At 40.6% G+C, this 12976-nt stretch overlaps 1 long non-coding RNA gene across 22 annotated transcripts in view; it reads left to right on the top strand.

The window, feature by feature from the left end:
- The window catches only part of LOC102899458, a 100520-nt gene that overhangs the window by 31624 nt on the left and 55920 nt on the right, over positions 1-12976 (top strand). For 15 of the 22 annotated variants that reach the window (XR_006586952.1, XR_006586967.1, XR_006586964.1 and 12 more), the window contains 2 exons: positions 6132-6273; positions 12686-12764. This is a non-coding gene — a long non-coding RNA (uncharacterized LOC102899458). Of the gene's footprint in view, positions 1-6131; positions 6274-12685; positions 12791-12976 lie in introns of all 22 variants that reach the window. The other 7 variants (XR_006586951.1, XR_006586956.1, XR_006586958.1 and 4 more) reach the window with 3 other exon arrangements.

Here is a 12976-nt window from a genome sequence, read left to right as displayed (position 1 = left end):
CCCACTTCTCCCAGACAGTTTTGTTTTGTGCTTGTTGTCCCAGGGAAATTATTAATAGCACCTCTTTTTAGTGTCACAGATATCCTGTTTTGGACGATAAATTGCATGGTCACCTTCAAATTGAACTTTTTTAAGGTAATAGGGTGAAGCACTATTGAAGTGGCATGAAGGCAGTAACTAATGGCCCCAAACAAGTAGCAGAGTGTGTTATTTTAATGGAAAAACTTGTCCATTCACTGTAGAGCAAAAGAGTCAATTTGTGATTTTGTTCAACTAAGTGAATGTTTATTGGGCGTCAACTGTGTGCCACAATTAAAAATGAATTGACAAAAACAAACAATAAAATCTCACCAACCAACCAAACAAACAACCACAATTGAATTGGTCATCTAAATTGACCTAATTGGTTTGTGTCTGGCCAAAATGGCAAGGACAATCTATATCTCTTTTGAGGAAAATGAAGGTAAATAAATCTAGTATAAGGACCAGGCTATACATCTGAAAGTGTGGGCATTTGCTTGGAGTAGGAGATGAAGGTTGGGGCATAGAGCTTAAAATACAGATTCTGGGTCTCTATCCCAGACCCCAAAATCATTCTCAGAAAATGGACCCATATCTTGGCATATTTAGCAAGTTGCCCAGGAAATTCTGCTGTACCCTAAAGTTTGAAGATATCTGGGATTAGATACTTAGTATCAAGGAAACACTAAGGCCCTAGATAAAGTTCCTTATTTGGAGAATGTTGTTAGTTTGATTTAAAGTCACACACACATTCAGAACTTGGACCAGTGGACTGATCCCAGGGGTAGAATTAATCTCAGTCAGCACTGTGAAAAGAATATGAAGCTAGTCTTAATTCCAAACCACGTCCCCATGTTCTAAACCCACCCATGAGGATGGGGAAAGGGTTGCATCATATTACAAGAAAAGGGGATATGTTTAAACATCAATATTTTTTTATTACCTCTGTCATTAGGATTAATCTCATAATAGATTTGCTAACTACTCTCTAAGTAGTTTAGGAGCTGCAGAAAATGAGTTGTGTTGATCTGAGTTTGGCCCATTTTGACCAATTCTAACAAAATGAACAAAGGGGAGAGAGGTACAAATGGTGCCCTACAATTCAATGTGGTAAAGATTGCATAGGTCACTTTCTGAGGATATTTGTGCCTGTGTAAACAGAACTTCACAATGGAGTGGAAGAGCTGGGATGTTAGAGTTGAAATGGAGCTTTGAGTTCATCAACCCAACCTTCTTATATAGATGGATAAACTGAGGCCCAGAGAAAGGAAGTGGCTGGATAGATCCCGGCTCTGCTGCTCCCTCTCTGTGTATTCTTGGACATGTCACTTGCTTGTTATTTGTCACAGTGATGCCGACTTTTTGTAGCTTTGGGGAGGAGTAAATGAAATGAGAGCATGCACAGGACATGCTGAGCACACCGCTTGACACTCCTCGTTGACGTGCTGTTTACCGTTATTAGTAGCTACAGTCATAGAGCTCATTAATGACAGAGCCAGGCCCAGGCCCCAACTTTCCGACTCCACATTTTCTGTGGTGTCCGTGGGGTTCCAGAGATCAAGCACATGAAATACCTGTGTGTTTCCACGTTGTCAAATGCTATTTTAAGACCTTTCAGAAGGGCCCCGGAACAATGAGCTCTGGCTGGATGCCTCCAGCCGGACAGTCTGTTCTCAGGGACGTGTGGCTTCTGTGCTCTGGCTGGCCATCTGTCTGTGCCCCGCAGGGCCCGGCACTACTGGCTCCTCACTGCTCCTAAACCACATGGTGGTGTGAAAGGGGGACTGAGGCCACAGTTGCCAGAGCCACTTTGTAGGGGAACACTCCTCAATTGTGAGAAAATCAGGAGGCCTGGGAAATGTGGGAGTAAAGTGTGAGTGTTATGAAGGCACACTGCCTCTTTCTACCACTTACTGGCAATGGGGCTTGAATTAGTTACTTGCCCTTGGAAAAAATCCTCAGTTTCCTCATCTGTAAAATCTACAACAAGCCTACTTCACAGGGTTGTTGTGAGGGTCAGTGAGGAGATTCACACACATCAAAAAACCTGGCCCACAGTCTACAAGTAATTGCTTTTGGTTAACTTTTAATGATGTTTCATGAATTTCGAGCATAATTAGGATATAGAGAACTTCTCAAGGGAGGGGACAAAAATCAGAACAGAGAATTTTCATTTGTAATGAGTAATGCAATAGGATTTTGAATATCATAGAAAGGTAAGGCTGAAATTGAGAATTGGTTGAAAATATTGTATAGCCATTGGTGGGCAAGTTAAAAAAAGTTGGCAGTAGCTTTGCAAAGGAAAAATTGGAAGTGCTTTCCATACTTCACTGCTTTGTGAGGTTCTCCCCATCCCCCCATATGCCTACTTCTCCTCAGGGATGGTTATGGGTATTTAAGAAATTGGTGTAAAAATAAATTTGCCGGAAGTTTCTATCCATGTTTATTAGCCTACAATGTACTTTGAAAGTACATTGTACTTTGCACAATGAACTTCGAAAGAACTTTTAATTAACAATAAATTATATCAGTAGAATTTATTATTAGCATTTATACTATTTTATTTATTTATTTTTGTTTAATATGAAATTTATTGTCAAATTGGTTTCCATACAGCCCCAGTGCTCATCCCAACAGGTGCCCTCCTCAGTACCCATCACCCACCCACCCCTCCCTCCCACCCCCCATAAACCCTCAGTTTGTTCTCAGTTTTTAAGAGTCTCTTATGTTTTAGCTCCCTCCCTCTCTAACCATTTTTTTTCCTTCCCCTCCCCCATGGTCTTCTATTAAGTTTCTCAGAATCCACATAGGAGTGAAAACATATGGAATCTGTCCTTCTCTGTATGACTTATTTCACTTAGCATAACACTCTCCAGTTCCATCCATGTTGCTACAAAAGGCCATATTTCATTCTTTCTCATTGCCATGTAGTATTACATTGTGTATATAGACCACAATTTCTTTATCCATTAGTCAGTTGATGGATATTTAGGCTCTTTCCATAATTTGGCTATTGTTGAGGGTGCTGCTATAAACATTGGGGTACAAGTGCCCCTATGCATCAGTACTCCTGTATCCCTTGGGTAAATTCCTAGCAGTGCTACTGCTGGGTCATAGGGTAGGTCTATTTTTAATTTTTTGAAGAACCTCCACACTGTTTTCCAGAGTGGCTGCACTAGTTTGCATTCCCACCAACAGTGCAAGAGGGTTAGCATTTATACTATTTAATTAAATAATCGAAGCCCACTGGCCACTATATAGTAGGCAAGTGAAATGTATTCTGCTATGTTTCAAAGTGAAGGAAAAAAACTACTAACTGTCTTTAAAAGAATTGCTGCTTTAGGTTAACTAATTTGGGTGATGACTGATGTAAACCTCTGGCTGCATAATGCTTCTGCCATGGTGGATATTTACTAGTCAGGTTAGGTCAGGTAATGCTGAGGTAACAAATAACTCCAAAAACTCTGGGTGGCTTGAACAAGATTTATTTCTTCCTCGTGAGACATGCCCATATCAGTTTGTCTAGGGCTGTGCTCCAAGCTGCGGACCCAGGTTGATGGAGCAGCCACCATGGGGCATGTTGCCAGTTAGCATGGCCCAGAGAAACAGTAGTGGATTGAGCCCAGGGTCTTAAAGCTCCCACCTGGAAATGGTACACATCCCTTTCGAGTGGACACACTCGATTATAAGGAAGCATAAAAGTACAGTTGTACCATGTGTTTGGCTAGAGAGCAGAGATGTTGGGTGACCAGCACGAATACTACCACATTTACATACATGTCTTGCCAACCATAAACTTCTTGAAGGTAAAGACACTGACTTGTTCCCCTGTCTGTCTTTCAGCACCAGCCGGCAGTAAGAAAGTGATACATGTTAGGCAGCTGGCTGCCTACAGAGCTTAGTATGTGGCTGGAAAAAAAAATGGGAAAGAGAACCAGTGAACTTGACTTTCTTTTCCCCTCCCATTTGGCACATTTGTCCTTCCCTTGTGCCAGGATTCTGACTGCAGCTGGAAAAGGGGGATATTATTACTTGCTTATAAAGATGGAGTAAGATGGCATATGTGAAAGGCACTGTCCAGTAAAGTCTTGTGGCTGTAGCTATTGCCAAATGCCGTCTCTGGGGCCCCATGGGTGTCCACTACCATCTGTTTTGCTGCCCCACTGAGGCCGCTGTCCCCAGGCAAAGCCTTACTGTGCACTCAGTCTCCTCTAATCTTTTCCCCAGTTTTCTCTTTAGATGTCTCTATCAAGACTTACCTGCCCTATATCCTGTTTCTTCAGAACTCAACTTTCTATCTACTAAGTAGGATAAAATAATCTCTATTAATTCATTAATAGATATTAATGGGTTAAAAAAATCCCCCCAAACTTGGCAGTTGCTTGACTGAAGGGACAGTTGACGCAAGGTAAACTGCTGGTAGTCACAGATTCTCAGTGTGTCCAGAATAAAAGGTGCCTTAGAGATCATCTAGTACGATGGTGTTGAACCTTTTTTTCTTTCAACTGAAAGATAATTCAGGACACTACCTATAACACAAAAGGGGCAATGCCCTGATTGAGAGGAGGTAGGCAGCACATCCCTGCTCAGCTTTCCCCAACCTCAAAGTGCTAGAGACATGCACAGAATTCCACTGATTCTATACTAAGACCCAGACAGAGGAAGGGAGCAAGGATCCCCCAGATAGGTAGGACCAGGGTTGAAGCACTCCTGTCATGTGAGTGCTGACAAACCTCATCTAATCTGACAAACTTACTTGGGAGAAGGTGGTAGCCAGAGAAGGCAGGGGTTATTTTTGATGAGTCATGGAATTTTTTCATCTATGGGCAAAGCGTGTGCGTGTGTGTGTGTGTGTGTGTGTGTGTGTGTGTGTGTGTGTGTGTTTCTTTCTTTCTTGTAAGGATCTAAACGACTCTAGCCAGAGATGATAAGATACAAAAACTTTACTTCTGAGCTACTCGTTTGTATGTAGTACAGACTGTTAGTTACTCAGGGTCATTATCATGTGATGGGTTATCAAAGGTCTGTGTGAAACGTGTGGGATTTTTATGAGCTTGTTTTTATTATAGTAGAATGTTTAAAGACCCCTTATGTACAAAGGGCTTTGAAAACTCTAATGGGGCTTCATAATCACCCGCATGATTATGAAGGTCAAATTGTGCTGAACAAACTTGAGAGCTATTTTTGAACAAAGTAGTGGATGAACAGAACAATATTAAAAAAAACCCTCCAACTCTTTTGGTCACCCCTCTTAGCTCTTCTGGGTACAACACAATCTCTCTCAGAGCTGGAGAAAATTGCTACTCTGATGCATGTTCCCACTTTGTTATAAACGCAAGGAGGTATTCTTTCCCTGGGTTTAAGATACAGAATGGACAGACTGTACACTAGGCTTCAGAGTAAAGAGTTGGTTGTCGTGAGTATTCAGACATGTTTGCTAAGGAAACTTGCTCCAGTTTGTTTTTAGCCCTGTCCCCCATTGCCCCACAATCAACACGTGCCCCTCAGGAGCAGGTTGGGCCTCACCGGATGTCCTTCTATAGAGACGCCTGCTGCTTTCACTTGCCATCCACAGTTTTCCATCTCACACTAGGAAACTACAAGGTTAGAAAAACAATGGACCATTTCCTTCCTCTTTCTTTAAACTAAGAGGCTGAGAGGAGGGCTTCGTATTCATTACTCACAAGCCAGACTTGAGGATAAAGGTCATTACAGTTCAAGTGTAACAAAAGTGAAAATCCACAGGTCTCAATGGATCCTCAGCCCAACTGGGGTCAAATAGTCCTCATCCTGTCCTTAGGGTGCTGTCTCAACCCGAGGTTCGCCTTAAGCTTTGCAAATATATTGGGCTGACATTTGGAATCTGAGCTTGCTAAAAAGAGCTCAAGATGATGGGCACAGGGAGAGGGGAAGAATGGCCACAAAACAGCCTCAAGTTGGGGAAAGTCTCCCCTTCTAGAGCCTTGGCTGCCAGGCGATCTAGAACTGTTACTATTATTGGTTGTGACAGGTACATTTCTTAGAACCCCAGATTTGAGTGCTCCCATTGAGCAGTTAAGATGGGTTTTCCTGACATTTTGTTTCCTCTCTGTAATATCCTTTTGCCGTAGACTGTTTTCTCGTGGCTAGACACTTTGTGGCCAGAAAACCCTCCTCCAATGGGTGATGCAGACACCCTGGTAGCAGTGTTTCCTCATCATGCTGAAAGGGAGAAGGAAACCACCTTCTAACAACTCGCACCAGTCTCCCAGGGTATGCTGTTTATGCTAAAGAGCTGCTGTCGTGCTTTTTACAAGCCAGACTCTGTCACACTTGACATCCACAGAGCCTGAAGTGACAAGCTGTGGTAGTGTGACCTTGGGGGCAATGGGAGAGACACATGAAAAATTGCATCAATAACACAGAGTGCCTGAAAATCCTGCAGAGACAACAGGCAGGGCCATAGTCAGACTTTCAGGGGGCCCTCAATGTTTTTGCCATTGTGGCTGCTTCTTCCATGAAAATTAAATAAGCAAGTAAATCATTAAATTTCATGACTGCGTTGGTATAAGACAACATGTTAATGTTATCTATCACAACATTTCTTTCAGCCTAAAGGTTCATTTATTTCTTCTTACTTTAGAGGAAAGTAAAAGATTTTTGTGGTCCCCTGAAAGTTTTTTTGGGTGGAGGCACTGTGCCTGTTGTACCTAGTGGATAAATGAGCCCTACCAACAGGAAGCTTCCTTGGCACAAACTGGAGAAACTGACTATTTATGAATTAGGCCAGTTTCATTACTTTGAATGACAATGCTGGGGCATCTGGGTGGCTCAGTAGGTTGAGCCTAGGACTCTTGATTTCGGCTCAGGTCATGATCCCAGGGTCAGGTGATCGAGGCCTGCATTGGGCTCTATGCTGAGCGTGGAGCCTGCTTGAGATTCTTTCTCTTCCTCTGCCCCTCTTTCCTTCTTGTGTGTCTGCTCTCTCTCTCTCTAAAATTAAAAAAAAAAAATTTTTTTAATGACAGTGCAAATGATAAGTGGGTTTGGGTCATAAAAAGAGAGAGATTAATTAAATGTGTGTACAAATCCACAAACCAAGTTCTCACAATTAGCAATAGGCTTGTATACAGGCCTTTGACATTTTGAAGTAAATTTTGAAACCTTGGTTTAGAAGTAAAAACCAGAAGTGTTAGAAATATTAAGGTGGCATGGCCTTGGGTCAGAATCCTGGTTCCACTACCCACAAACTCAGGCAGCCTACTTTACTCCTGGAGTAAGTTATTTTATTCCTCATTCTTGGCTTCCATCTCTGTAAACGAGAGATGATGAAAGCTACCTCATCAGGTTACTGGGAGAACTAAGTGAAGTCCTATTTGTAAAGCACTTGGTAGAATGTCTCTGCTATGGTAAAATGTCCAATACATGTTGTTATAATTAGTATTATTATCATCATCATGAAGTATGGTTATCCCATTAATAAGATGAAGAAACTCAAGGTCCTCCGTTTTTTTTGGCTGGACAGTCATTTTGCTAAACTCAAACAGGTAATAAGTACTTAAAAAGAAGGATTTATCTGAGATTAGAATTAATCAACAGCGTGTAAAGAGAATATAGGAAATGATGGGAAGGTTCAAAGATAATCAAGATACAGATCCTGGCCTCAAGAAGAGTACTTCATAGTTAGGGAGAGAGGACACATCTAGAAAGGATCAGAGACAGTCACAGTGGTGGTGGACAAGTTCTAAACCCTCAGTAGGTTGAGATTTCCAGGAGCAGACTTTTTCTCAAAAGCACCTGTCACATCCTATCTAGAATTGTCAAATCTCAGTTTGGAAAAATGTCCTATTTCAACTGGTTAGGGAGCAAAGGTGGTTTGGTGCTGCCACCACCACACTGGCAGAATCCAACCACGTGAGAACAGAACTCTTAGGCATCCAGCGGACAACAGGACAGAGAAAGCAGCAACAGACACATGCACACACACAAAAGGTATTTGAATTACATGAGTTATATGAATAATACTTTATGTAGTGCTCTTAATTTTGTAAACATTTTTACATTTTTATTTTTCACCATTAAAATGATATACTCTACAAGGATTCCAACTGTTATTTTCATTTAAGGATGAGGAAATTGAACTTGACTGATTTACCTAGTATCAGACTGCTAAGTCTTGGGCCTTTTTGCTTAGGTCTTCTGATGCCCTGTCTTTGTTGAATTACTACAAAATCTTCATGTTGATCACAACAATAATGGAGTATTTATCGATCCCCTACTATTTCTTTGGCATATGTACTGTTTCTCACAGCTACCTTATAAGGTGAGGCTTCCTAATTCCATTTATAGTTGAGGAAACCCAGTCTCTTCCAGGTCAAGTAACTTATTCCAGGTTCTATTTCTATCTAATAAGTTGAGATCTTACTCTAGCTTTGTCTGACTTTAAGGGTCAAGTTCTTTTCTGCATGCTTCTTTCTCATTAGTTATTGGGGCTTGAGGGGATATAATTTTACTTTAATTTTTATTGAATATTTACCCAAATGATAAACAAGTAAAGATTATTCTCAGATAATCAGCCAGTGACTTCAGAAAGATGTCTTTGAAAATAATGCTTAGTGTTGTTTACACAAATGAGCTGGAGTATAGATTTTTCAAATATTAGGATGAGGCATAGGAAAAACAGTATTTATCCCACTCTTATATTTGATCACAGTAAGATTATTATGTGTGTGTCTGAAGGACTTGGTTCTGAAGGTCTGGGCTAGACGGTGTCAAACTTTGTTTTCACCTTGCTGACAGAGGTAAGAGGAACCTTTGGTCTGAGCCTGAGTTGGGAAGCCCTCGCTGCTTCTATGTTGCCTGCCCAGAGTGTTTTCATGTTTCTCCATGGGGTCATCTGAAACACCAAGTTCTCGGTCACATGTCTTATGTAGATTTTAATGTAGACAGTGTTGAATATGATACTCCCCACCCATCAGAGTGAGAGCATATTGCAAATGGTGGGAGACCAGTTGTGAATTGGTCTTTTATGCCTGAACCTGAACCTTGTCCCCATTTAAAGGATTCATTATTCACAAAAGCTTGCCTATATACTAAAACAATACTCACTTTCCACCTCATTGATTTTTCATATTGCTTTTGTGAGCCTGAGTTTCTTTGAAGATCGTGGGTTTGATAATAATAATTTTGAAAAATAAAATTCTTCTTAAGCATCCCAAGCCAAGTTTGAAGTTTGAAAAGAACTCTACTCTCTTTAAGTATGTGGAAGCATCTGTTGAGAATGCAGCTGGCCATTTATTACTGTTTTGTATTAGCTAATTGGAAAACACCTAAATTATAACTAGTCACCCCCGCAGTTCAGGGTTGATTAAACAGCCCATGACACTTTTTCCCTTGTAGGCTGTCTTAGGAGTAATTATAATGACCTGCCCATTGGATTGAGTTAATTAGTCCTCATTCTTTCTAGTGTTCCTCCTGGCAAATGTCCTAAGAATATCATACCATCTTGCACCACTTTCCCCCTCATATTTCACAATGGGCATGTATAACCAGGAAAGTTTAAGCAATTGCTTGCTTTGGTTTGGTTCTTTCAAAGGAATAGATAAATCATCAAGCTAAACTTGAGAGAGGAAATGACAGTTTTTATCTTTTATTCAGGTACCTTATATTTACAGGAGACCACAAAAGTTACTGACAGGATGTTATTGATTGCATTTACCCAACTGAGGCTTGAGATGAGGCCCTGCCATAACACACCACACAGTCTTCTCATTCCTGCCTGAGAGCCTGATCCCAGATCTTCTGGACTCTCCCATGAAATCGAGAATTTTTATGATAGAGATTTCAGGCCTTCTGACCAATTTCCCATGAATTATTCTTCTAATTTAGCTCCCTTCTCTCTGTGCCAGTCAGTAACAATATCCCCTTTTGTTGGCTACCTTGGCTAATTACTTGAAGGAACTAACGAAGATCAAATATTCGTTGTAGTAACTAAGTACCAGTAACTGAGTATTAGGCCCTCTTATAAGTGATTTATGTGTATTAGCTCTTTTAATCCTCACAATAACTTTCAGAGGGAAGGGCTATGTTTTTTTCCCCTCATTTTATAGGTGAGGAAACAGATACATACTGATTTGTGATTAACCTGAGGCATAGGCCTTCCTCCCCTTCCTTTTTTTACCTCCCCTACCCTATTTTTTCCTTCCCCTTCCCACCACTTCCTTTCTCTTCTTTCCTTCCTCCGCTCCCTTTTCCCCTCTCTAGACCCCCCCCCTTTTCCTCCCCTGTCCATCTCCTTCCTTCCTTCCTTCCTTCCTTCCTTCCTTCCTTCCACCCACCCATCCATCCATCCATCCATCCATCCATCCATCCATCCATCCATCCAAGTCTAGTTGAGCCCTTAAAGTGTGCTGAGTAGTAGTATAGGCACGTGGGGTGACAGTGAACACAGAAGACAAAGTCCATGCACTCATGCAGCTTCACCACTATCCTGTAATACCCCAAATGACACATCTCCCCCAGGATTTCCAGATTAGTTCCACCCAACTTCTAACCCACCTTCCCTTTCAATCCATTTGAGTAATTACAAAATTCAAAGGGTCTTATTTTAGGTAATGTGACTGCTTCAAAACCTTTGTGTGCCAATAGACAGTGTCTATCTTTATGTGAAGTACCTTGTTACATGGTCTTGCCTCCTGTGAGTGGTCACAAAATTCAGTGTAACTGTGAGACTGTGTTGCAATGAGAGAGAGCTCTCTGGGACATGACTGGACCCATTTCAGTAAAAGAAGCTGATTTAGGATTTCCTGAATGACATTTGCAATTTGGGAGTGGGCCATTTAATCCCAAAAGCCATGGATCATGCTAACTGTGGACATCAGCCTGAGTTAAAACATTCACCTCTAGGGAGAATTTCTAGATATTTTAATTATAGTCAGTTAAGATCACTCTTCCCTCTCCAGTTTTCTCACTTCTTTTCATGTGACATTTCTTCTCATGTCAGCTTGTATAGGGGAAGGTATACCTTTTATATATTTTCAAAATCGGAATACCTAGATTTGTATTTGTCCTAGCTCATCACTTGTTAGCTATGTGACCTTGCACAAGACATAATCTTCCAGAGCATCAGTTTCATTAACTTTAAAATAGGAATGATAGTATTATCGGCCTCACCTACTGCATAGGTTGTTTTCAGGGTCAAACAAGATCAAAGGAAGAGTTTATTGTACCCTGTAAGCTACTTTACAAAAATAAGTACCCTTTGCTTTCCTCCTCCTTCTCCTCTTTGGAGATTCCACTTTTACTGCCAGGATGATATGTTGTATCTACCTGACTATAAGGAAGACCCATGCTAATGCCTGTGTTAACTAGGAAACTGAACATTGTTTTCAATTTTCCCTCAGGGACAGAATATTTATTACATATATATATATACATATATATATATATATATATATATATATATATATATACACACACATATATATATACATATACATACATATATATGTATACATATATATACATATATATGTATACATATATATATATATATATTTGGAGGGCTTTTAGAATATGATGATACATATGTGAAGAGTGTGGTCTCTCGAAATATTTTGTTTGGGGAAAGAAAGCAGAGGGACAAAAAGAGTACCATCTTGAATTTTTCTTGAGTTGAGGTTATTGAACACGTAGTGTATTAAATGGAGTAGAATTTCCATAATGAAGATGTTTTACATTTTAAATATCTTCATCACATCTTATTGAGTAACTATTGGTATGCACATCTTAATTACAACAAACTGTAAAGGATTGGTTGTTTTTTATCCACATAAATTATTTTATGGGCCTCTGGGTTTCTGTCTTGGATACCGAAAGAACCTCTCCCAAAATGTATGCAAAATATACAGTTTGGAGATAATGACAGGTGTGTGTATATGTTTTCTTTTTTTTCACAATTTCCTTACTTCTTTGCAGCCTTCTACCCATTGTTTCAGTGGAATTTATTACTTTAGGAGAAAGCTAAAATAGCTGATCCCAAAAAGTCAATTGAGTTTCTGAACTTATTTTTTAAAGTTCTCAAAGAGAGAATACTTTTTGAAAGCTGAGACTTTTAGTATAAAAGCCTGAGCTGGAAAGCTTAAGATTTTGGAAGTTTCAATGCCCAGAGTTTATACCAAACCACATGAGTATTTTGCTGCCCAAAAGAGATCAGGTTTGAGCAGCAGGTACCCAGGGGGAAAAACAGAAGTTAGAGGCTAATGAGGAGCTGACGCAAGTTTTTAGTGCTCTGCTTCCCTCCTACAGAGCCTTTGGGGAACCTGAGGATAGGATGGGATAGGATAGGATAGGATAGGATAGGATAGGATAGGATAGGATAGGATAGATTTGGGGCCCTGTACCTTGATTCCTGATGAAGGTCAAGAGAAAGAAAGCAATTCTTGTAGGTAAGTCCATTCCAGCATGGTTTTGCAGTAGCAAAGTATAAAAGGTGACAGGAAGGTCTAGGCAGAGAAAGTCTTAAGTAGCACCCCAATAAGCCTGCAGCCCCTAGAGATGCCAGATTCAAAAATCCCCATTCCCCTGAGATGAGTGTGGCCATTTACATTTACCATTTTTTAACACACAAAATTCGTAATGGCTACAAGTGAGTCACTGCAGTCTGATTTTCCTTTCTCATGTCTAGATGTCAACCCAAAGTCTCTGGAGTCATCTGTGTGACCTTCAAAGACCCATCAACCTGAGAACAGAGCAGTAGGATGCAGGTTTGTCAACCATGGATGCCATAGTGGTAGGTCACAAGGTCATAGAACAAGTTCCACTAGAAGTCAGTGTTGGATGGATGCTGATGGACAGGGTTGACATCATCTGGTACTCACCAGCAAGGCCCTATCACTTGTGTCACTTGGTGCCTATTCTGGTGATTGGTTGGTGCCTGTACCCTATTGCTTGTTAAATATTTTGAATATCACACCTA

This window comes from Felis catus, chromosome D2 (assembly GCF_018350175.1).
Source record: "Felis catus isolate Fca126 chromosome D2, F.catus_Fca126_mat1.0, whole genome shotgun sequence".
Taxonomy (NCBI): domain Eukaryota; kingdom Metazoa; phylum Chordata; class Mammalia; order Carnivora; family Felidae; genus Felis; species Felis catus.
Note: the sequence above shows the minus strand (reverse complement) of the source record. Positions and strands in the feature narration are given on the sequence as shown.